We start from the raw sequence: 26,760 nt of genomic DNA, 5'->3' as shown, positions 1-26,760 counted from the left end.
ATTGCTTTAGGGAATTAAATATGGAGCCTGGAAATTGCTGCACTTCACATAAAACTACTTTACCAATGGATTCTTGTTATCTTTTTATAGTTATTTCAAGGAATTCTCTCTATAAAACTCTTTTAAAACATTTTGCTGAATTTATTTTTCTTTTGGAGAACATCTTTAAACACTTATTAAATGCTTTTACTGTAAAGAGAAACATTATCAAACTTAAAAACTCAGCCACCAAAGTATCATGTGAAGGTAATTGAAATGTTACTAAAGCACTTCAATTACTCTCATAACCATGAACAGTAATATATAGTATACAGTTTGTTTACTGTATAGGAGCAAATTGAATTAATATAACCCTAAAAGAGCCAATGGTTGTTCTATAACTATCACAGCCACTATTCTCATGTACAGAACAAACTTCAAGATATTCAGGTCGTCAATTAGCAAGAAACAAATATAGCCCCATTGGCACAAGCATTAATAAATAGACCAACTTTATGGCAAAATTAGAAGACTGAATTATTTTTACCTTGTACTTGCTAATTAATAGAGGGCCCCAGTATAAGACACATTTTTCCCACCATATTTTATTTTCCATGGCAGGAATTAGAAATAATTCAAGTTTAAATAATGGGGTCCATTACAGAAATATAGGGCAATGCTTTTTTTTTATGAAGTCAGAGCTTAGTTGTTATTTACCATATTATGCTTTAATTGAAGGGGTGCTGGGAATGCTGCTGGACATTAGATTTGTTCCTGTAGGAGTTACTGCACTGCTTCTGGGAATGGATTCATTAAACAATGTATTAGATATATTGTATACATCTTTGGATTTGGATAAGTTAAACCATGTTCTTCCATCTCAGTGACCTATTTAAGTGAGTACTTTTTTTTGCAATTGTAAGCCGAGCAACAGCAAAGTTACACAGAAGATAATTTTCTGAATTAATTTTCTTTCTACTTTACTTACCAGGCTTCTTCATATACACTTATAATAGGCCACCAACAAGGCCTAGAGACCTCAAAGACCGCTTGTGGCTCTAGTGATTACCTGGCTAGAATAAATGTGCATTTATTTATATAACTTTACCAAAAAGCCACTTATTTATATGAGGATAACCACTTCTTTTGACTAGCGTTTAGAAAAACATACCACACTTGTTTACAATCTCGTTTATTAAAATGTTAATATAAATATACATTTTTAACACATTTTTGGTACAGTTCTCACATGACATAATATATACATAGAACAATGGTATAGTTTTAATCTGCTAAATCTGCTGAAAAAAATATTTAATATGTTTGGGATTCTTACTGAAAAATGGCCTACAGTAGGGCTTAATTGTTAGCAGCATCTAAAATGCCAATCCACCTCAGCACAAGGGTGAAAATGGCTCTGTAGTCTGCCCATAAGACGTAGATAACCTGCAGCAGCACCTAAAGTGCTGTTTTACCTGAAGGGGCTCTAATAGAGCCCATATCTCACACCTGTGTGTTTTTGCTAGATGGACATGTTTTTCCTTATATGAAATTGGAGAATACCTTCTTTCAAATGAGGGTCACATGTCCCCTTAAGATGCACCTAATTACCATTAGGAATGAGTCACCTTTCCCATAAGAAACCATAAATTCTAGTGGTGGCAGTGGGAGCCATTAAACTTCCTATCTCTCAATTTAACTTACTTAGGGCCAAATGCCACACTATTTAGTACTTTTACTCAAGCGTAAACTTTGCTAAAGGTAAGCTTTTTCCTTGCATTGGGTAGTACATATATTACAAGTTGAAAGTAAAAAGTTTGAGCATGAGTAAAACCCGACGCACGCTAACCAAATATCGCAACCTTGTAAAAGTATCCCTATTGAAGTCAATGGAGAGCGCAGAAGAAAAAAACACATATTGCTCGCATGCTTACCCAACAGGAGTTATGAATATTTCACATTCCAATGTAATTTTCATTGTAAATATATATACACAACCCCAATTCTGAAAAAGTTGGGACAGTAAAAAACAAAAAAAAAGTCAATCGAAAATTCAATTTACCCTGTACTATATTGAAAACACATTATGAACACATTATTTACTTTGTGAATTTAATGTATTTTTGAAAATATACACTTATTTCCAATAGGATGACTGCTACACATTCCAAACAAGTTGAGACAGGGGCAATTTAGGACTAATAGCGATGGGACAAATTGAAATAAGAAGGCGATGTGAAACAGGTGAGGCAATCATGTCATCATAGTATCATCATGATCTCTGATCCCTCGGACATCACTGTCTCAAAAAACGTCATGAGTCTATAATTCATATCCGGACATGGACTCTGGAATACTTTGGTATACCTTTGTCAGTCAACACCATTCACCGCTGCATCCACAGATGCAAGTTAAGACTTTACTATGCAAAGCAGAAGCCATACATCAACAATGTCCAGAAGCCCAGCCGACTTCTCTGGGCTTGGTTTCATCTGAGATGGACAGTAGCACAATGGAATCATGTTTTGTGGTCTGACAAGTCAACATTCCAAATAGTTTTTGGGAAAAATAGCCGTCGTGTTCACCGGGGCAAAGAGGAATAGGACAATCCAAGCTGTTATCAGCATCAGGTCCAAAAGTCAGGATCTGTCATGGTAGGGGGTGTGTCAGTGCCCATGCATGGGTAACTTGCACATCTGTGAAGGCACCATTAATGCTGAAAATGATGTATAAATTTTGGAGCAACGTATGCTGCCATCCTGATGTTGTCTTCTCCAGGGACATCCCTGCATTTTCCAGTAGGACAACAACCAACCACATTCTGCCCAGATTACAAGTGCATGGTTGCGTAAGCAGAGAGTGAGGGTACTAGCATTGCCTGCCTGCAGTCCTGACCTGTGTCTGATTGAGAATGTGTGGCACATTATGAAGTGCAAAATAAGGCAACAAAGGCCCTGTACAGTTGCACAATTGAAGACATGGATAATGGATGAATGGGGGAAAATTCCACTTGCTAAACTTAACCAACTGTTGTCTTCAGTGCCCAAATGCTTAATAAGTGTTATTAAAAGAAAAGCTGATGTTTCACAGTGGTAAACAGTCAACAGTCCCAACTTTTTGAAGTGTGCTGCAGTCATCAGATTTGAAATGAGTGTATATTTTCAAAAGTACATTTAATTCACAAAGTAAAACATCATATAATGTGTTAATAATGTGTTTTCAATATAGTATGGGGTGCATTGGATTTTCAATTACTCTAGTTGTTTGTTTTTTTTGCATTTACCATACTGTCCCAACTTTTTGGGAATTGGGGTTGTATCATCAAAATTACCCAACCACGCTGTCCAGAACAAGATTTGTCTTTGGCAAATAATATATATATTACTGTAAAACAATGGCTACATGACGTTCTAGATATTGTAAATCATGTTTTAATCAAAACATGATTTTTAGGACGTCTGATTTTTTTTTTTTTTTAAAACCTGTGCAATAGATCTCACTTACCAACAAACAAGGTGGAATGGCAAAGGGTTCAATCCTGATGACAACAAAATGATTGCTGATAGAAAGCTCATTTAAAAAGACAAAAGTACTGTTAATTACAATCATGAAAATGCAAGTAAAAAATAAAAATAAACATTTTAAGAACTGGACTGCTAAACACCATTTCTAGATGTTGCTGTTATGATTTTCATTATCTTGCTTTTTTTACAGATCTTGCTTGTGGTTCAAGATATTACATATATAGTTATTAAATATACATAGATATGTAAATGTATGTACTCCCACCCAATACCAACAAACTATACAGTAGCAATGGATATTTACAAATAAGTCCTAAAGGCTTGTTTTACACTTATCAACTCCCGATTTTTTGCGTGTGTAAAACGAAGGTTGGTACAGGATTTTGTGAAGCAATGTTTTTACCATTTTGTACCTGCTGATTATAGGCAACTATGAAATCTCTGCCTAAGAGTTGTTTTTGTTTTTATTTTTGTTTGATTTTTTGTTTTTTAAAGGGACACTGAACCCAATTTTTTTCTTTCGTTATTCAGATAGAGCATGACATTTTAAGCAACTTTCTAATTTACTCCTTTTCTCAAATGTTTTTCATTCTCTTAGTATCTTTATTTGAAATGCAAGAATGTAAGTTTAGATGCTGGCCCATTTTTGGTGAACAACCTGAGTTGTTCTTGCTGATTGGTAGATAAATTCATCCACCAATAAAATAGTGCTGTCCAGAGTACTGAACCAAAAAAAAAAAAAAAAAGCTTCGATGCCTTGTTTTTCAAAAAAGATAGCAAGAGAACGAAGAAAAATTGATAATAGGAGTAAATTAGAAAGTTGCTTAAAATTGCATAGTCTATCTGAATCACAAAAGAAAAAATGTGGGTTCAGTGTCCCTTTAATGGCTTTAAATGTACACCAAACGAGATACAGGGTGAGTTATTCTTGAGAAAGATACTTGTTTCTAGAAAAAAAATATGATTTTTTTTCCATCTCTACATGTACACTAGTAATGTTGAGACCATTTTGGATACAAAGGGTTTATCTCTTCTATTTTACAACAAATAATAAAATAAAAGCATTACAGAAATTCTAGTATCTTCAAAAATAAAAACTTGCCTCCTGTTTCTCAACCTCCTACCCTTCTAGATTGTAAATTCTCACGGGAATAGGGCCCTCAATCCCTCTTGTATGTGTTTGTACATTTTGTCCTGTCTTTTACAAGTCTTGTATTGTTTTATTTAAATGAATTGTATCCATGGACAGCGCTGCAGAATATGTTGGCGCTTCATAAATAAAGTATAATAATAATAAAATAATTTTAGGTGACTTTCCCAATATAAATAAGAGAATAAATTATTTATGTACATCAATGAAACATAAACACAACTCTAGGAAAAATCTTTTTTGTGGGTACATTTCACCAATGAGGACCAATGATTTATTGTAGCCAAATAGTTAAAGACATTTCTGTTCGTCAAATATATGATTTTAAAAATTCTCAGGACATTCAATGGCAAAAACTATTTTTAATAGGACAGTTTGTCTTTATCAAATGAAAAACAATAGAAACATAACTTATTTTGGTACTTGCTTTTATATAAATTAGAACTTAAACTCTGCCATTTGCCCTCAAAAGTTCATTGGATAAAAGCTTAATAATGATGAATATGCCCAGAGTAGACAATGACACACACCATAATCATAATGTGATGTCATACCCATAACAATATTTATAACACTATTGTGCAAATAATCTATGTGACTGCTATAGATCATCAATGATGTATTTTAAATCTCACATTTTGATCATTTGTTCTGTGCTGTGACTCTATGAACTGATCTATGCAGTTCTTCTTGAAAGCCCCCCTACTATATATGAGCAAATATCTCTTGCCAATCATGTTTTTTTCCCTTTATTGCACATATGGGATTTGTTTCTCCAAATACAAAAAAATGTAGGTTTATTTCATGTGAGCTTAAACAGAAAACAAATAGAGGGAAATAACATTTTCCTTTACACACCAGGTGGGTTGAGATTTGCTGCATACACATTACATCTCCTATCTGGAAATCACTGATAGCTTCTTTGCACAGATAAACATTGACAAATTATGCTTAAAGGGACATGAAACCCAACAATTTTCTTTCATTATTTGGATAGAGCATACAATTTTAAACAACTTTCCAATTTATTTTTTATTCTTATTTGTTGTGTTCTCTTGGTATCCTCTGTTGAAAGCATGCCTAGCACAGCTTAATTGCTGAGAGCTGACTGCTATTGGTAACTACTCATATATGTGTGTTGTCATTGGCTTACCTATGTGCTATCTCCCAGTATTACATTGCTGCTCCTTCAGTAAATGAGACCAAGAGAATGAAGCAAAGTTAATAATATAAGTAAATTGGATAGTTGTTTAAAAATGTATACAAAATGAAAGCAAAAAATTGGGTTTCATGTCCCTGTAAAGCATCTCAAATACTTGTATTTGGTGTGTGTGTGTGTGTGTGGGGGGGGGGGGGTGATAAAACTACACATAAAATCTCTTATTTTCATTTCTAGAGAACATTTAACATTTTACCTTTCTGAACTTCCACTTCTTCAGAGGGGCAAACAATATTTTGAAGTTTATAGGGACATGAAATCTAAAAAATGTATTTCATAATTCAGATCGAGAATACAATTTTAAACAACATTCCAATTTACTTCAATTATCTAATTTGCTTTAGACATCCTTTGTTGAAGAAATAGCAATGCACCTGTTGTTCCCCATCTGCATGACGCTAAGGCTGTAAGGGTCTCCGGTATATGCATTATCAGCACCAACATCCAGCATGGCATCTTTTACAAGTTGATTTGGGTCTCCTTCACTTAAAAGCGATTTCATAGTTATAGCGGTAAGTGAAGTTTCTTCTTTTGTACGCTCAGTATAGTGTAAATAGCCCTGCTCTCTAGTCTCTAAAAATATGTGCATCAAGGCACTAGAAGAGACAGCTGGACATGGGCGTGCTGCTACAAATAAATAGTATGAGAAGTGGTGCAAGAACTGTAAGATGTATAGCTGTAGTTATGAAGAGGAGAAAGATCTGTTTTCTAGTTTTAAAACCGGGGCGGGCGGCTTTCTTGGTTAGCCACTGCTAACTGAACATATTGTAACTGAACGAAAACGGCGCATTGTGCATGCGCGAGACATAGAAACGCACTGGATAGACATGATCCTGTAGTGGAAACTTTGGGAGACGTCCGAGAAGGAGGGGTCAGGCGGCCATTTCAAAAGGCCAGATGAGAACTAGTAAGTTTATTTACTGGCAAAGTTTATTTAGATGAAAATTAGGCTACTGTTGGCTGTAAAAATCGTTAATTAACTAATCTAAATAAGTAATAGTAATTTTTGGGTTGACTGGGGGGTAGTTATCAAGCTGTCAACCTCAAATACGCTGGAATTCCGCAGCGTATTTGTGGCGAGGCTGATACGCCTTAGTTATCAAAGGCTCGAGACCGGCAAAAGTAGAATTTTGTGACGTAAGCATCGATCCGCCGGACTCCGTCCGACACAGATCGATTCTTACGTCACTCCAGATGTTCCGCACACAAGTGCGGCACATTCTCACTACTTTTGCTAGTTATCAAAAAACTAGCAGGTACGCTCGGCACTTTTACGGCCCAGCGTACCTGGTTTTCAATCCGCCACCCCTGGAGGCGGTGGATCCCATAGGAATCAATGGGAGTCTGATCATAGTGAAAGTACAAGTTCGCTGCTGACAGACATCCCATTGATTCCTATGGGAGCTGTCTACACCTAACACCCTAACATGTACCCCGAGTCTAAACACCGCTAATCTGACCCCCCCTACACCGCCGCAACTAAATAAAGTTATTACCCCCTAAACCGCTGCTCCCGGAGCCCACCGCAAGCTACTCTATACATATTAACCCCTAAACCGCCGCTCCCGGAGCCCACCGCAACTATAATAAATGTATTAACCCCTAAACCGCCGCTCCCTGAACCCGCCGCAACCTATATTAAATGTATTAACCCCTATCCTGCCCCCCCTACACCGTCACCACCTATAATAAATTTATTAACCCCTAATCTGCCCCCCCTACACCGTCGCCACCTATAATAAATTTATTAAGCCCTATCCTGCCCCCCACTACGCCGCCGCCACTGTAATAAAATTATTAACCCCTAAACCTAAGTCTAACCCTAACCCTAACGCCCCCCTAACTTAAATATTAATTAAATAAATCTAAATAAATTAACTCTTATTAACTAAATGAATCCTATTTAAAACTAAATACTTACCTTTAAAATAAACCCTAATATAGCTACAATATAAATAATAATTATATTCTAGCTATCTTAGGATTTATATTTATTTTACAGGTAACTTTCAATTTATTTTAACCATGTACAATAACTATTAAATAGTTATTAACTATTTAATAGCTTACCTAGCTAAAATAAAGAGAAATGTACCTGTGAAATAAATCCTAACCTAAGTTACAATTACACCTAACACTACACTATACTTTAATAAATTATTCCTATTTAAAAATAAATACTTACCTGTAAAATAAACCCTAAGATAGCTACAATATAATTAATAATTATATTATAGCTATCTTAGGATTTATATTTATTTTACAGGTAACTTTGTATTTATTTTAGCTAGTTAGAATAGTTATTAAATAGTTATTAACTATTTAATAACTACCTAGCTAAAAGAAATACAAAATTACCTGTAAAATAAATCCTTACCTAAGTTACAATTAAACCTAATACTACACTATCATTAAATTAACTAAATAAAATACCTACAAATAACTACAATTAAATACAATTACATAAACTAACTAAAGTACAAAAAATAAAAAAAGCTAAGTTACAAAAAATAAAAAAATAAGTTACAAACATGTTAAAAATATTACAACAATTTTAAGCTACTTACACCTAATCTAAGCCCCCTAATAAATTAACAAACCCCCCAAAATAAAAAAAATCCCTACCCTATTCTAAATTAAATAAATTTCAAAGCTCTTTTACCTTACCAGCCCTTAAAAGGGCCATTTGTGGGGGCATGCCCCAAAAAGTTCAGCTCTTTTGCCTGTAAAAGAAAAATACAACCTAACACTAATCCCCTGAAGATCATCCTACCTTGAGTCGTCTTCACTCAGCCGAGCCACCGATGGAACTGAAGAGGACATCCGGAGCGGAAGAAGTTAATCCTCCAAGCGGCGCTGAAGAAATCTTCCATCCGATGAAGTCATCATCCAGGCGGCGCTGAACAAGTCTTCGATCCGTCCGATGTCATCTTCAAAGAGGCGCTGAAGAGGTCTTCTATCCGGGCGAAGTCATCTTCCAAGCCGGGTCTTGAATCTTCCTTCCGCCGACGCGGAACCACCTTCTTCACCGACGGACTACGACGAATGACGGCTCCTTTAAGGGACGTCATCCAAGATGGCGTCCCCTCAATTCCGATTGGCTGATAGGATTCTATCAGCCAATCGGAATTAAGGTAGGAAAAATCTGATTGGCTGATGGAATCAGCCAATCAGATTGAGCTCGCATTTTATTGGCTGTTCCGATCAGCCAATAGAATGCGAGCTCAATCTGATTGGCTGATTGGCCAATCAGATTTTCCTACCTTAATTCCGATTGGCTGATAGAATCCTATCAGCCAATCGGAATTGAGGGGACGCCATCTTGGATGACGTCCCTTAAAGGAGCCGTCATTCGTCGTAGACCGTCGGTGAAGAAGGTGGTTCCGCGTCGGCGGAAGGAAGATTCAAGACCCGGCTTGGAAGATGACTTCGCCCGGATAGAAGACCTCTTCAGCGCCTCTTTGAAGATGACATCGGCCGGATCGAAGACTTTTCTTCAGCGCCGCCTGGATGATGACTTCATCGGATGGAAGATTTCTTCAGCGCCGCTTGGAGGATTAACTTCTTCCGCTCCGGATGTCCTCTTCAGTTCCATCGGTGGCTCGGCTGAGTGAAGACGACTCAAGGTAGGATGATCTTCAGGGGATTAGTGTTAGGTTTTTGTAAGGGGGGTTTGGGTTAGATTAGGGGTATGTGGGTGGTGGGTTTTAATGTTGGGGGGGGTTGTATTTTTCTTTTACAGGCAAAAGAGCTGTTTTCTTTGGGGCATGCCCCCACAAATAGCCCTTTTAAGGGCTGGAAAGGTAAAAGAGCTTTGAAATTTATTTAATTTAGAATAGGGTAGGGCATTTTTTTATTTTGGGGGGGTTTGTTATTTTATTAGGGGGCTTAGATTAGGTGTAAGTAGCTTAAAATTGTTGTAATATTTTTAACATGTTTGTAACTTATTTTTTTATTTTTTGTAACTTAGCTTTTTTTATTTTTTGTACTTTAGTTAGTTTATGTAATTGTATTTAATTGTAGTTATTTGTAGGTAGATTATTTAATTAATTTAATGATAGTGTAGTATTAGGTTTAATTGTAACTTAAGTTAGGATTTATTTTACAGGTAATTTTGTATTTCTTTTAGCTAGGTAGTTATTAAATAGTTAATAACTATTTAATAACTATTCTAACTAGCTAAAATAAATACAAAGTTACCTGTAAAATAAATATAAATCCTAAGATAGCTATAATATAATTATTAATTATATTGTAGCTATCTTAGGGTTTATTTTACAGGTAAGTATTTATTTTTAAATAGGAATAATTTATTAAAGTATAGTGTAGTGTTAGGTGTAATTGTAACTTAGGTTAGGATTTATTTCACAGGTACATTTCTCTTTATTTTAGCTAGGTAAGCTATTAAATAGTTAATAACTATTTAATAGTTATTGTACATGGTTAAAATAAATTTAAAGTTACCTGTAAAATAAATATAAATCCTAAGATAGCTAGAATACAATTATTATTTATATTGTAGCTATATTAGGGTTTATTTTAAAGGTAAGTATTTAGTTTTAAATAGGATTCATTTAGTTAATAAGAGTTAATTTATTTAGATTTATTTAATTAATATTTAAGTTAGGGGGGCGTTAGGGTTAGGGTTAGACTTAGGTTTAGGGGTTAATAATTTTATTACAGTGGCGGCGGCGTAGTGGGGGGCAGGATAGGGCTTAATAAATTTATTATAGGTGGCGACGGTGTAGGGGGGGCAGATTAGGGGTTAATAAATGTATTATAGGTGGCGACGGTGTAGGGGGGGCAGGATAGGGGTTAATACATTTAATATAGGTTGCGGCGGGTTCATGGAGCGGCGGTTTAGGGGTTAAACTATTTATTTAGTTGCGGAGAGGTGCGGGATCAGCAGGATAGGGGTTAATAATTTTATAATAGAGGGCGACGGTGTAGGGGGGGCAGGATAGGGGTTACTAGGTATACTGTAGGTGGCAGCGGTGTCCGGGAGCGGCGGTTTAGGGGTTAATACATTTATAAGAGTTGCGGCAGGGTCTAGGAGCGGTGGTTTAGGGGTTAATACATTTATAAGAGTTGCGGCGGGGTCTAGAAGTGGCGGTTTAGGGGTTAGTAACTTTATTTAGTTGCGGGGGGCTCCGGGGGCACCGGTATAGGGGGTAGAACAGTGCAGTTTAGTGTGAGTGCTTAGTGACAGGCTAGCAATAAAGCTGGGAAAAAGCCGAAGGGCAGCGAGATCGGATGAGTGATAACTGTCACAGTCCGCTGCTCATCGCCCCGCGGCTTTTTGACAGCTTTATTTAATAATTTAGGCGTATTTTTTCAGGTCCGCGGCGGCGAAGGTAGGCGAGCTTAGGCGGGCGTATTGGGCCAGCGAAGTCAGAAAAGTAGACGGCTTGATAACTACCCCCCTGTCTCTTTAATAAAGTAGTTCAGACTTTATTTTTCATTTTTATTTTTACAGAGAAATGATCTAGTTTATATAAACTGAGCATTAGCAACAACTTTAACATGGGAAAAAAAACAGGAAAATTTAAAACAGACAAAACTGTGTTTCCAACATTTCTGAAGTCCCAGGTGTAGAATTCTAAAAGTCCAAAAATAATTAAAAAAATAAAAATATTAAATGTGTTTTCATATTAAATAAAATACTGGTGTTGAATTATCCCTTTGTAATGTATAGAGAGTGTTTTTATAGTAAAAATGCATTTAAAAAGCTAAATTGATGGGGGCAGAGTAAACTGTCGTACTGGACGGACGTGTTTGCACAGAGTTCCAGTGCAGAAACTAGTATCTGGCTATTCAAAGCCGTTTTTTAGAGTCTAAATTACTCTAATTCAAGGTACATATTTTCCGACCACAGCCTAACAATCTGATGGGAAAACCCGCTGAATCAGTGCAAAGGGCCTCTGAAATCCAAAACCAGGGGATGCCAGGAGGCGCTGCGGCCTATACAAACCTAGGCTGAATCCATATATGTCAGAGGACAAAATTACAGCCTAAGCGAATCTACTGCTGCACCGGTAACACCAGGAAAAGCAACAGCTACTGACCCAAGTATCTGGATTTCAGAGGACGGCCTGGAAACTTAAAGGGACAGTCTAGTCCAAAATAAACTTTCATGATTCAGATTTAGGGGTCTATTTATGATAGTGCTGACAGACATGATACGATGTAGCGTATCATGTCCGCCACACATTGATAAATGCAGACAGCATATGCTGTCGGCATTTATCATTGCACCAGCAGTTCTTGAGAACTGCTGGTGCAATGCTGCCCCCTGCAGATTCGCGGCCGCTAGCAAGGGGTGTCAATCAACCCGATCGTATTTGATCGGATTGATTTCTGTCCGCCACCTCAGAGCAGACGGACAGATTATGGAGCAGCAGTCTTTAGACCGCTGCTTCATAACTTCTGTTTTTGGCGAGCCTGAAGGCTCACCGGAAACACCGGGCATCAAGCTCTGTACAGAGCTTGATAAATTGACCCCAGAGAATGTAATTTTAAACATTTTTTAAATTGACTTTTATCACCGATTTTGCTTTATTCTCTTGGTATTCTTAGTTCAAAGCTAAACCTAGGAGGTTCATATGCTAATTTCTAAGCCCTTGAAGGCTGCCTCTTCTCTTAGTGCATTTTGACAGTTTTTCACCATTAGAGGGTGTTAGTTCATGTGTGTCATATAGACAACACTGTGCTCACGCACGTGGAATTCAGGTGAGCCAGAACTGATTGGCTGAATTGCATGTCTGTCAAAAGAACTGAAATAAGAGGGCAGTCTGCAGAGGCTTAGATACAAGATAATCACAGAGGTAAAAATTTTATTTATATAACTGTTAGCTGTCAAAACTAGGGAATGGGTAATAAAGGGATTATCTATCTTTTTAAACAATAAAAATTCTGGTGTAGACTGTCCCTTTAAGAGTGGTCGCAGCTTTGTAGCCTTCAGCGCTCTAGTCGCTCTGGGGCATATCCAGAGGCTTTGTGGGACACAAAAGACATCGGCCAGATTGGTTTGGCCAGTCGGCAGGCTTAACAGGCCAGAAGATTAATAAAGGAGGTATACCAACACTGCTTTATAGACCTTTGGCTAGCTTCACTTTGGTAAAGGAGGCCTCCTGTTAAGCGACTTTTGCCATTTAGTGGAGTGAAGTGCTAAGCCACGGGGCACCTCTTTAAAAGCGTTAAGAGACTCCTCATCTGGCACTCAGTAATAACTGACAAGATTAGATTGGGACACAAAGAGTTGCAGGACTATAATAATGGACAATCTTACACACCAGGCTAGTGAAAAGCCAGTTATTTGCAAATAGCCTAAGGGCGGTTCAGTACTGCAGGACACAGATAAACTAGTAGCTGGTGAAAATAGTGTGACAATTGAGGCTTAAGTGTGTCATTCCAAATCCTGTAAATACCCTCAATATTTCTGGGATCTATTACGCCTTACCGAGAGGAGCTGAGATACTGTTATTAAAGTCTAATATATCTATAGACTTCTTCAAAGTAAAATACCCTTATAATCAGAGACACTGAACTCAACTGCTCTCCCCCTAATTGAAACTTCTGAGAAAGTGGCAACTCCTTGTAGTAGGCTAACTAGTCCTATATTCATATAAAAAAGTAATTTCTGCCTAATCCAACACCACAAATCATTAGACTTATTCCATCAAAGTCTGCAGAAGGTTACCCTCATAACATTCTGATGCTGTTTTAGGATTTGGATATATGTGAGTCTGAGGGTGTTTGAGGTGTTTAGGCTCATCACGAGACTTTCTCTGCAGTAATTGTTGGTACCCCAGATGTGAGTTGCTAGGTTCCCCTCTCCTCCTTTCCCACCCTGTTTATTTATAGCGGGTAATATCCACTTTCCTTTTACTGACTTCGTCCAGTCGGGACATCAGACCCTGGGAGGAGACCCGACACATGTAACTTGTCCTGATCAGATCTAATATATTGAGACACCTTATTTAAACTTGACTTTAGTTTTGTTTTTCTTTAAGTATGTCTCACTCTATAAATATGGCCTAAATTAAAGGGGGCCTCCCCATCCAGGAGACTGTTTTAATTATTCGGGTATAAGAGAACAAACAGGGACAAACTTATACTACCATGTCACAAGGTCCAAAAAAGAAACCACCTTATTCAGGAGAAAGTAGAAAATCTTTGACAGATAATTTTAAGGTGGTTCCTGCCACAGATCTACATTCTACAAGTATAGATACTGCTCTACAAATGACCAGCACGCCTGATACCCCTATTCCTAATCAACAGCTGTCCACCACAATGGAAGAAGCCACGGCAACAGATATTGTTGAAACTCTAACCAAAAAGCTTAATGCATTGCAGGACTCTCTTATTAAAGCTAGTAGAGGATCAGTAGCTGAATTAAGACATGATATAGGGGTTATCAATGAGCATACAAAAACATTGGAACGTAAACAAAAAGATTTAGCAGTAGAACAAGCTAGTCTGGTAGCCCATTCTCAAAATTTGGTTGATCATGTGGAAACATTAGAAGCCAAGATTTCAGATATAGAAGACCGCTCTCGGTGGAATAACCTGATATCTCAACCAGTGATCTGGAAGATTTTATCTTGGAATACTGTAAACATCTAAAACCACCCAAGGAACCCTCTGATTCCCTAATTGATAGGGCTCACAGGATCCCTAGAAGAAGAAATGTCCCAATGGATAAACCACAGGATATAATTGTACGATTCAACTACTTTACTTATAAAGGCCAACTTCTAAGAGCAGCTTTCAACATTCCTTCTTTGTCAACTGAAGTTAGACATATTCAAATATTCCCTGATCTTTCACAATACGATGAAGTAAAGAGGGACTTTCAGTGAGATTACCTTGATCCTCAGAAAACAGGGGATAAATTATAGATGGGTATACCCGACTAGACTTCTTATCCATAAATATGGATCCCTCATTACATTGTTTTTTTCGGACAAAGGTAAAGATCTAATTGCTCACTGGTTCTCGGAACCCAAAAAATATTCAGTTCTTCAATGGATCTAAACAGACAAGATAGGGATAACCAAAATCCCTCATCTTCAAGACGAGAGACTGAATCCTACAGCAAGAGAATGAAATCTGCTTCATCAGAGTTCCCAAAAGGCAAAATATGGAGGAACATCCTACGAATGAGAAAAGATCTTAAGATCCTTCTTATCTATAGAACTCACTTGATCCCCCATCATATTTTGGACTTTATACTTACAGTAATGTATACCCTAAACATGAAGCATATATTTGTTTATTACTTACAGTTTGTTTTTCAATCCTGGTGAGACTTTATAGTTTCAAACAGTACTAAATATTGATTTTAATTATTTGTCATTTACCATTTTTATCATTTCAATACTTGTTATGGGAAAGTGTTTTTTTTTTACTACTTAAACAAGATATTTCTAAGTGACATTATTCACCTATAGAGCCAAATATTTTTACATACACCTTACACGCACTTGATCACTAAAACATGGAAGATAGGTAAATGGAAGTCCTGGTCTTATATTAGAGACTTCCCGGTATATTATATATCACATACTCTAGTCTACACTATATAGCAACCTTTTTGAGTTTTATAACACTTGATCATTTGGATTAATAATCCTTTTTCACAAAGATTGCTAGTATTTCACAATCTACTTATCGCACTACACACATGTTTTGTTGTTGTTGTTTTTTTTTTATTCTCACTTAAATATCTTAAAGAGGAGACAGACAATGGTTTATTTTCCTTTTCACTAATACACTGTTTTTCTTGTGTTTATTTATCCCAACATAATTTTTAATGTTGGGCAAAAAAAAACTGTAGTTTATTGACACTATTAAGGGTTTACACCCTAATAAGGTGGAATTAGATCTCTATACCATGTGTCATAAACAATATAATCACATTTATCATTTATACACCTTCCTTCGCCAGTTGCACTTCTAAAGATTTCACAATGAGATCAAAGGTTGTTTTTATAGTTATCCAATATTTGTTGTTAAAATATATTGGTTATGGCATTTTTTTTTTTTTTTGTTACTAGAGAATTTTTATTATTCTAATAATATTTACCTGAAAAGTCATCCTTTTTTGTTTACAATGATGTGAAGATAATTACATGGAAGCCCTGGTTGTATATTAGAGATTACCTCACATACTATTTTATCAGGCATAATACCTTAGTCTATATCACATGACAATTCATCTGAGTCTTATTACACTTAATAACTTGAGCTGCCAATTTTTTTCTATATGATTTAATAACATTTATTGAGCAAGAAAATTGGCAGCTTCCCAGTACTGCCAAGGGTTTATACTTCAACAAGGTGAAACCAGATTCCTATACCATATGCTACCTATAATAAATTCATAATACTAATTCATATGTATACGATAGTAGTACTTTAAAGGATTTTACAATTAGATTAAATGTTAATATTAAAGGGCCAAAATATTAAGCTCTGAATGGAGCTTGGTGCCTCTTGTTTTCGGCGAGCCTGAAGGCTCGCCGGAAACAGAAGTTATGAAGCAACGGTCTAAAGACCGCTGCTCCATAACTTGTCCATGTGCTCTGAGGAGGAGAACAAAAATCAACCCTATCAAATACCATTGGGTTGATTGATACCCCCTGCTAGCGGCCAATTGTCCACGAATCTGCAGGTGGCGGTATTGCACAAGCAGTTCTGGTACTTTCCGATCAAGATTTTGACAGAGATATTCTTTTAACTAAAAAAAATGATACATTGTGCTACCATGCTAGAGATCTACATCAAAATATTACTCAAGTGGCACAGAACCCCAGCCAGATTAGCCAACATGTTCCGTACGGCTTCTCCCCTATGTTGGCGAGGATGTGGAGATGTCAGTTCAGACCTACATATATGGTGGACCTGCCCGAAATTATCCCCTTTGTGGGAAGAAGTTAAATTACTAATAGATTCTCTACATCTCTCCTTAACTTTAACCCCCCAATGCCATTCTACATGTTACCAAACTATGTATTGCCCAGGCTTGGAAGAAAATAGACCCCCCAAATTTGACCAAGATAATGGCCTAAGTTGATTATATGTCCACAATGGAAAATATTTGTATAATTCAATTGACCAAATGGAAACATATTGGTCTATCTGGGATACATGGCTACATAGATAACCTCTAATTCCATCTATCCACTTTAAATTATAGGGCACTTTTTTCCCTTTAACCCCTCCCCCAACCTTATCATGTTTTGGAAAAGCAGGTATCTTATGAAATATATGAAATTGAAATTGGCACTTAGATAGTGTTAATTATTCATTTTAAACTAAATCATCCGCTCGCTTTATAAGAACAACTAATATGTGTTTAATAATCAGCAACTAATATGATTAACAATATATAGACTGTTTGATCTATATAGCGTTGTCTATAAGCTTTGTAATTTTGTTTCATACTAAAAAGGCGATTTTCTAGTCCAGCGCTTCTAATTGTTATTAAATTAAAAATGGAAGTTTATATTTTGATACTTCCAATCATATAGGCAGTTTTACTAAACTAGAATAACTCCCGAATCTTGTATTTATGTTCACTTGAATTATTAAAATATATGTTATTAGTTATGTCTTATAATGTCACTGATTGAATTGTTATATTACATGTTAAGATTAGTTATGTCTTATAATGTCACTGATTGAATTGTTATATTACATGTTAAGATTAGTTATGTCTTATAATGTCACTGATTGAATTGTTATATTACATGTTAAGATTGTAACCCTTTGCAACTTATCCTCATGAGCTGAGGACAATTATGTGGTTAATTTTGCATTGTCTTTTTATTGTTAACCTCAATAAAAAAAAAAAAAGCTAATTTGATGATGGTTGTTTCAAATAGTTTGTGATAGATTTTAAAAACTCCACAAAACCCATGGAGGGCACTAACTTTATTCAAAGGTACTGGTATATAGGGTCAGCTTAGCTATTTTCTTTCTTCAAATGATTGATTTATAGAGTCTGATTAGCTACTCTATAAAAACATTGGTTTACAAGGCTGCACCTAAATATATCATGCTTTAATGTAATTATGCAGTAAATTGTCCAGCAGATGGCACTTTGTACAAAGTGAAAAGGAACAGTCCATTTTTTGTGCAGGTGAAGCAAATTTGGTTGGTACATGCAATGTTCAAATTATTCTACAAGTCTTGTGCCACATTACTGTAAAACAGTAGAAAAAAACACATAACAACAACATGAACAAAAGAACGTTAATTTCACTATCAAACCAAATATATTATCTTCCTTTTTGTCAGTTCTCATGTAATTTTGTATCTCCTCATAAGTTTCTATACTGTATGTGTGTGCATAACAAAAAATGTGTTATGTCACTTGAAGAATGTTATGTTTAATATCCAGTTGTGTATACTACAAATACTGGCCATGATATTTGTTAATTTAAATTAAAATAAAGCTTTTACCTATAACATACTTTATTAATAAAGATATACTTATTAATGTGCTGTGTGTTCTGTAGGGAGAAACCAGTAAAGTGACGGATCATTGTATGCAAGATTTAGATAGATATCTGAACTAGTCTTCATTCATTTGCCTGTTTTTATGTTGAGCTATGACAAAGTAATACAAATGAAGACAAATTACCCACTAGTTCCTGAAGCAGAACATAAAAATTTCAAGAATGTGGAATAAACTGTTTTTCCTATTTAGATATTTTAACTTTACCAGAAACACAGCAAAAGCAGAAAATTGACTCATTAGTCATGTGCTTAATCTTGTTCATATTAGGAGATCTTGTGTGACAATGGAATAACTCATATTTGTACGATTATATTATTTCACCTCTTCAAATAGTTCCCAAGCGACATAAAAAATAGAAAACAGCTGCACTAACCTATATGGAGAAACCTAATAGCTAAAGCCTTGCAGTTTTTCTTTTTCCAATGAGGACAAATAAATAAAGTCAGTTTATGGTTCTAAATCTTTTATATACTCAGATGACAGCAAATCATGGTAGCCATGAAATGGGTATCTTGCATAGTAACACTAAGCTGACATTGCTTTTTTTTTTACAGAAAGGTCTCCCGACTTTTAGAATTTAAACTAGAAATAGAATACTGTTGTTTCTAAATGTAGCATTTTTTTATTAGCTGGTGTTCAGTATAAGTTTTATATCCCAATCCTTTAGAAAATCTAATCATCTGATTTATCTACAAAAATTACCATATATTTTAATGGTAACTTTTGTAGAAAAAAAAATCTTTATAGGCTTTTCTATATATTGGTTGTGATACACTGTAACTTATTTGAAGCCACAAAAAGAGTATGTGGAGGGTGCTCAGTGCTAGTAAATAAGATAATATAATAAATGGGAAAGAAACACCATATAGCACACTCGCTACTAAGAATTATACATAAGGGGATAGGTAAAACAGCACCTATAGTAATTAAAAATGAACTTTTATTGATATATGTATAATAAAACATCTGTAACAAACGGATGTTACAACAAAACACACAACAATGTTAAAATAAACACAAATAAAGACTGAGTTAGACTGTTATAAACTGTTATCAGCTAGAAATCGCTGAGGATATGTGCTAGTGAAAACAGGGAAACCACAGAGTCCCTGTGTAAAACTATTAAAGTAGATACTCAAAATAACATTTGTATATCAAATAGGGACACAGTCCCAAATACCCATTTAGTCATTAATCAATATCACAATCATTAAAGTATCTAGTTAGGAGTATATGTGGAGCAAATTTCACACATATTAGTAACAGCTAAGATGAGAATATACCCTTGAGTTAGCATAGTGATTGAGTTGACCATGGTATGGTCTCTCTGCTTCAATTCAAATGAATAAGTTTTGAGTGACAGGTGTAAAGACGACATATAATTCAAACCTGCCTGTTTCTAGCAACATCGGCGATGCTGAGCCAAATCCAAATGTTTGGCTTGTTCACAAATGTACTATTATTACAGGAAATTAGGAACATGGGAAGATATTCAAAAATAGCAATTTTAAACCTTGAACAAATATACTACACTCATTTTTTTATAATATGCATGTATAAAGGAGCTTAAACAGCATTTACACCATAACATGACTTCAAAATAATTTCCCAAATATGTAATCTGTTTCTACTAATTTACTAAATAAATAATTAAACACAAAAAGACTTTAAAACTGGAACTTTCTTTAATATTTCCCAGCAAGCTTATAAATTTCAGCCTCTTCTTATTATTTGATGTTTCAAAATAATACACATTCAATATAAAAATAGATAATAAAATTAGTAAAGTATGTTAATTACTTTGATATCTTTTATGCTGCCACTAAGCAATTTTACACAATTAGTGGTTGCCTATCAGTAATAAACATGATAAACAAGGTTAAAGAAAGTAAAAAAAAAAATACATTGATGTTTTGGCTTAGTTTACTAAAATTAAAATGTTAAATTCATTTATAGAGATGTGCATTTGAAATGAATGCACTAAGTAATTTAAAGAGTAATGAATTTATACTAATTAAATCATTAGTATACATTTGTTATTCTTAAAATGATATTTTATAAGGTTAAATACCTATAGCTCTTAGTGGGGCTGAGCTATCTGACCCTTCTTCACAGAGTGCAGGGCCACGCTAATAAGAGAATTAGTGGCTGGATCTCGAAGCCTGTGCTAAAATAGAAGTCCCTTAAACACATTCTATGGCTTCTGCAACACTAATCCTTCTAGTAGTATGGCCCTGGACTATGAAGAGGGGTTGGATTAGCTCAGCCCCACATAGAGCTATAGGTAAGTATTTAGCCTACAGGTTTAATGAAAACAAATTGAAATGTTAACTAGTAGTCGGTATTCATTTAATTTAAAAAGAAATACAGGATAGTGCAGTACACAGATATTCGGAAAAACTAATATTTCAGAATATTTGTTCTGAATGATTAGTCCGAAACAAACTATTCAGTGCTGCACAGACTATGAGGGGTGCGCTAACACTTGTATGTAAGTGAAAGGGGGTTTACTGTGGCTCTTTACGCATGTCAGAAGTAATGTGGGTATTTACAGGTTGAAAGTAAATGCGTTCGCCAAACACAATTGAATTTAACGCACGTCGGCTTAATATGACTTCAGATCTTTGGTTAACTGCTAAGCTCAACTAAAAAGTTGCACAAAACATCAAAAATACATTTAAAAGTAAAGTAACACTCATAATAACAAAATGTAATAAAAATTATTTTAAAAAAAATGGCAATAAAAGTTATAAGGGCTCAAAGATATAAGGACTGTTAAGGGCTTTAACGTAGAGATGCATACATACATGTCTAAATATGTATACGTATGTATTTATATATGTATGTATTTATGTGTGTACGTATGTATTTATTTGTGTATATATGTATTTACAGACATATATACACATATAAATACATAAATACATATGTACACAAATAATGACATATAAATAAGTGTATTGGGGCTCTTTGCAGTCAAGTAGCTGAAAACATGAAAAATCATATTTATGTAATATTCAAATATAATAAACAGTTTAACTATGTATTTACTGTAAATATTTCACATTCCAATCCCTTTATTACCCATTCCCCAGTTTTGCATAAGCAACACAGTTATATTAATACACCTTTTACCTCTGTGATAACCTTGTATCTAAGCCTCTGCAGACTGCCCCTTATTTCAGTTCTTTTGACAGACAGTCAGTGCTGACTCCTAGATAACTCCACAGACGTGAGCACAATGTTGTATTTATGGCACACATGACCTAACGCCATCTAGTTGTGAAAAAATGTCAAAATGCATTCAGATAAGAGGCAGCCTTTAAGGGCTTAGAAATTAGCATACGAGCATACCTAGGTTTAGCTTTCAACTAAGAATACCAAGAGAACAAAGCAAAATTGATGATAGAAGTTAATTAGAAAGTTGTTTAAAATTACATGCCCTATCTTAATAATGAAAGTTTATTTTTGACTAGACTATAATGGTCCTTCAAGCTGTCTGGAATGCAATCTCAAAGAGAAGAGTGTATGAATGTATCAGTTAAAATAATCAACATATGTGCTGTATCTCTAGGGAAGTAGCTTATATAAAATGAATTCATAAAGGTATATATATATATATATATATATATATATATATATATATATATATATATATATATATATATATCAGTTAGTAAATCTCACCCAGAATGTTATTGTTGGAACATCATCCATATCAACACCTCAATAAATCATTTTTAATTTTATGTTTTGTCTAAAATATTTATGCAAAGTTAGTTTTTAATTCAAAAGGTAAAACTCTTGCCAGCAATTAATAAACATATGATCACATTATGAAAGCTTGTTTTTAATCATGGAGTGATGGAATATAATGAAAATATTCTCTAAATCTTTAATTTCTATTGAGTGAAATCAAAGCTAGATGGCAATTTATCTGTTATTTCATAAAATAAGTATGGCTGAAAGGTATTAAACAATATAAATACATAAGTACCTAATTTATTTGAATATAATTTATTTGAATATGTGGATTTAACTACTAATTACTACAACTGTAAATGCACAGTTTATGGATTTATTTAAGGAACTGAGATTACAACAAACTGTTACTACAAATGATGTGTTGTGTAAAATCTACTTCCTGAATGAGTATGAAATGTATTATTTTTTCAGTCTACTGATTCACAATATTTTCATTTTTCAATTTATCATTAGAAATGATTTATTTCATATGTTTCTGTATTTTTTTTACTTAAATATGAATATGAAAAAAAACCCCACCAAAATGTATGATTGTTAAATGTAATATAGACCAATGGAAGGTAATTTATTTAATTTAAACTTGTCTAATTATCACTCTGAGGCGAGTTCTGGTAGAAGGGGGAGCATGGTTGCAGGTGCAAAAACCCTGACCGTTGCAAACACTGAAACACTAAGCTAAGAATCTTCTTCCCTAAACGCAATTTTCCTGCCTAAAGCAACGACCTGGCAGCCCAAGCAAACCTCTTGCATACTCCATAGGTATGAGAGAAACCACCTGAACAACCTGCTACATTTGCTACATTCTGCGGCAGCATAACCCACTAAGGGGGGAAAAAAAGACACGGCTGACTGCGATGCTCCACTTAAGAAGCTGGTGCAAGGCACCGAGAGGCACCGAGAGGTCTAAAGACAGAGCTGTGTCTACAGATTACCCCAGGCTGGGGTCAGAACTCCAAATAGAGCTGGTCTGTCATCTGGCCAGGACACTATATTCATCACAAGCTAAGTAGCATTTCCATTGTTGTACACTACTGATGGCTATTTAGCCAGATTATAACGCTGAACTCAATGTTGATTTATTCTGTTGTTTGTTATGCTGGCTGAAGAATAGTGGTTCTTTCATTGGGACTTTTTGAGGCCATCTACTTAAGTGCCAGAAATTATTTTGTTTCTTATATTGGATGAAGAATAGTGGCGCTCTTACTGGGATATAAGAACCTAAACGGATGTGTTTAATTTGTTTTTTCTACATATTCATCTGCATGGGTACCTATCTGAATCCAAGCAGAGTTAATATGATGCTGAATTAATTGGTTGTTTGGATGTGTGTTATATTGGCTGAAGAATAGTGGTTTTCTTATTGGGACATAAGAAATTAATAGATTCTCTGAGACCATCTACTTAAGCTCCAGGAATCAATTTGTTTGTTATATTGGCTGAAGACTAGTGGTTCTCTTATTAAGGACATAAGAATATAAATGGATCTCCATGAGACCATCTATTTAAGTGCCAGAAATGAAATACCTTAATTCAGCTAAGGAAAAGCGATACTTAAATAGGCTGAAGATTCGGGACAGTAAATATACACAGACATTCAGGACCTAAGAAATATAAGAGTATCTGAATTGTCTTACTTATATACACCTCTGTAAGGGCACTTATCAGATTCTAAACTGAGTTAATTAGTCCTTATTATCCTATTGGCTAGAAATCAGTGGTTCTTGGGTTGGAACATAATGGACCGCAATCCTCATTATTTTTTCATCTAAGGCTGGAATTATTTATCCTATATTAAAGGAGATAAAGTACTGTCTATTTTGCCTAATGGTATATATGGACATAGTGCTGGGCCTGTTCAATTTTCTCCTTGCACTTTAGTGGTGACTCAATCATGCTTTTCTGGGGATAAAACAGCCTTAAGCCTAACTACCGGGCCCAAAATGTTGGCTGAGAACATTCAAACTTGTCTTTATTTCTATGGTTATATGGAAGATACAAGCATATATTATTTTGAGCTTTATTATCTCTTTGGTTACATCTGTATTATTTCTGTGCATGTTGTAATATGTTATTATGCTTTCTTTAAGGCCTAGAAAGAAAGTTTTAATAGGCCTTTCTTACTCAAAGTAAGTAATACAGGGCTAAATATTTCTTCTTTTTTTTTACTCTTTAAGATAATCCCAGGCACCTGTTAATAAATTGTAGCTGAAAAATTTACATACTTTGAAGAAGACAGTTACATAATAATACAAGGATTTAGAGAACTTTGTTGATTGGTCTAAATATAGATTAATTGTTTATGATAAAACTGCAACAACAAATCTATAACCATATATTGTGATATAGAATTACATATGCATTTTCTAAATATTCTCTGTCAAATTCTTTATAACTTGAGGCATAATTAAATATGATGATCTAATCTACTGTTCTTAAAGATACTAATATATTCATGCCATGACAGCATAGATGAAGTAAAAATAAAAATTAAATAAGGGATGATAAAATAAAATAGTAGCACACAAATTATGTGACATTTCAGAGCATCCAACACTTTAGCAAAGCTATATCTGTATACACTTCTTATAACTGCTGTGGTTAGAATTTTATGTATAGTGCTAAAATTGTATATTGGGACCTATCTCACTGCCTGCCACTATACAGGCATTAAATATATAATTAAATAAATACACCCCTTTCTGATTTCTCTACTTGAACACTTCCTCACGTTTTTCTATACACAACACCCTTTTACACATATGGAAATATTTTTAACATCTAGCAAGAATAAATCTCCCGCTATGGCTTCAAAAAGCAAGCAAGAAAGAAAAATAAGTAGAGGATTGTCTGACTCAATTAGAAGTAGCTTCGATTAAATTACTCCTACACAGAATCCCACTGATTCAGAAACCATAATAAAGCAACTAACAATTTTATTTATGCCTCAATTTTCACAAATTAGACAAGGGTTAGATTGTCCACTGAAGTAAAAACCTTTCAAAATCATATCACTGAAGTTGAGCAGCAAAGAGTCTCAGATGTGGAGGATAGGACGAATACACAAGAATTTGATATAAATGAGTTAAAAAAAACAATATGTGGCATTAAAAACAAAAATGAACTGTGGATACCTAAAGACCTACCTCTTCCTTTCAGATTTCCTACAAGAAAGATAGGTCATATAATTAATTAATTCATGTTAAGAAACTTCTTTTCCACGTTAAAATGTTTATCGCTAAAAGAGGTGCTGCTTATGGCTAATTGAACCTGTTTTTGTTCAGGACCCAATATTATTCATTACTTCTAGGACATGCCTTTGTATTAGAGATATGAAACCTGATGTATGTGTACGGGCGTGTTGCCATTACATTGTGAGATTTTTTTTGTGTATGCCATTGCTACCTCAATAAAAAACTTTTAAAAAAAAATGAAAGATCCTGAAAATCATTCTAGACAAAATTTCTTAAAGGATTACTTTCTGTTATAATTTTTAAGCTAAACAACTAACATATTAAAGTTAATAAACATTAATTAAAACCTACTGACCTATATTTTCTCCAAAACGAAGTTTCATAACGTTCTAAAAGTTATATCTTTTATTCGCTGATGATGTCACGTTATCCTGCCCACTATTTTCAGCACTGCATGTTCAAAATACTTAAACCAATAACTTTGTGTTTAAAGCACCATTTTGAAACCTAGGTATTGTAAATGTATTGGTACAGAGCAAAGGATACCCACGGAGTGGGTTTGGAAAACAATTAAAATTGCAGACAAGATTTCTGATATTCGGTAGAGATATGTTAATGAAATGCTATTGATAAAAAGCGTATTTGGGGTAGTTAGTTAGTAACAGGCATAGAAAATATTTACTTACAGTGGCCCTTTAAGATTTATTGGCATTCCAGAAGAATTTATGAACGAAGATCTAATTCAATTCACCACACATTTCTTACTTAAATTAATAGCCCTCCCATTCGAGACAAATGGTATCTTGATTGAAAGAATACACAGAATAGGAGTCATAAGAAATAACATACATGGGAATTTCCTCCCTAGGCCAATGATAATGAAATGCTTGAACTACCAGGATAAGGTTAAAATTCTGAGGACATACAAAAGTCTAGTAAATATCCCATTCATTGAAGGGAAAAATGTTTATGTTTTCCAAGATTTCTCTATTGACACAGTAAATAAATGGAGAAAGTTGACCATTATTTGCACTCAGCTTATTATGTCTGGAATCAAAACCACCATTATTTACCATGGCAAACTAAAGATCACACTTGAGAATGGAATACAAATGTTTGATAATCCAATCTCAGCCCAAGAATTCTTAGCTAAGAAAAAGATACAGGTTTAATTAAAACTATTGAATGGTGAAATCTGTATAACTGACATTAATGATGATTGAATATAAGTATTATGCTTTTAACTTTCTTCTTTTTTTTTTAATATGTTACCCCCTGCCCTTTCCTTTTTTTTTCTTCCTCCCCCTCCCTTTTATCTTCCCTTTTCTTTTTCTCCTCTCTCTCCTATCCCCCACCCTCCTTATCCTCACTCCCTGGAATATTTCACCGGATCGGACTGATAT

This window comes from Bombina bombina, chromosome 2 (assembly GCF_027579735.1).
Source record: "Bombina bombina isolate aBomBom1 chromosome 2, aBomBom1.pri, whole genome shotgun sequence".
Classification (NCBI taxonomy): Eukaryota; Metazoa; Chordata; class Amphibia; order Anura; family Bombinatoridae; genus Bombina; species Bombina bombina.
Note: the sequence above shows the minus strand (reverse complement) of the source record.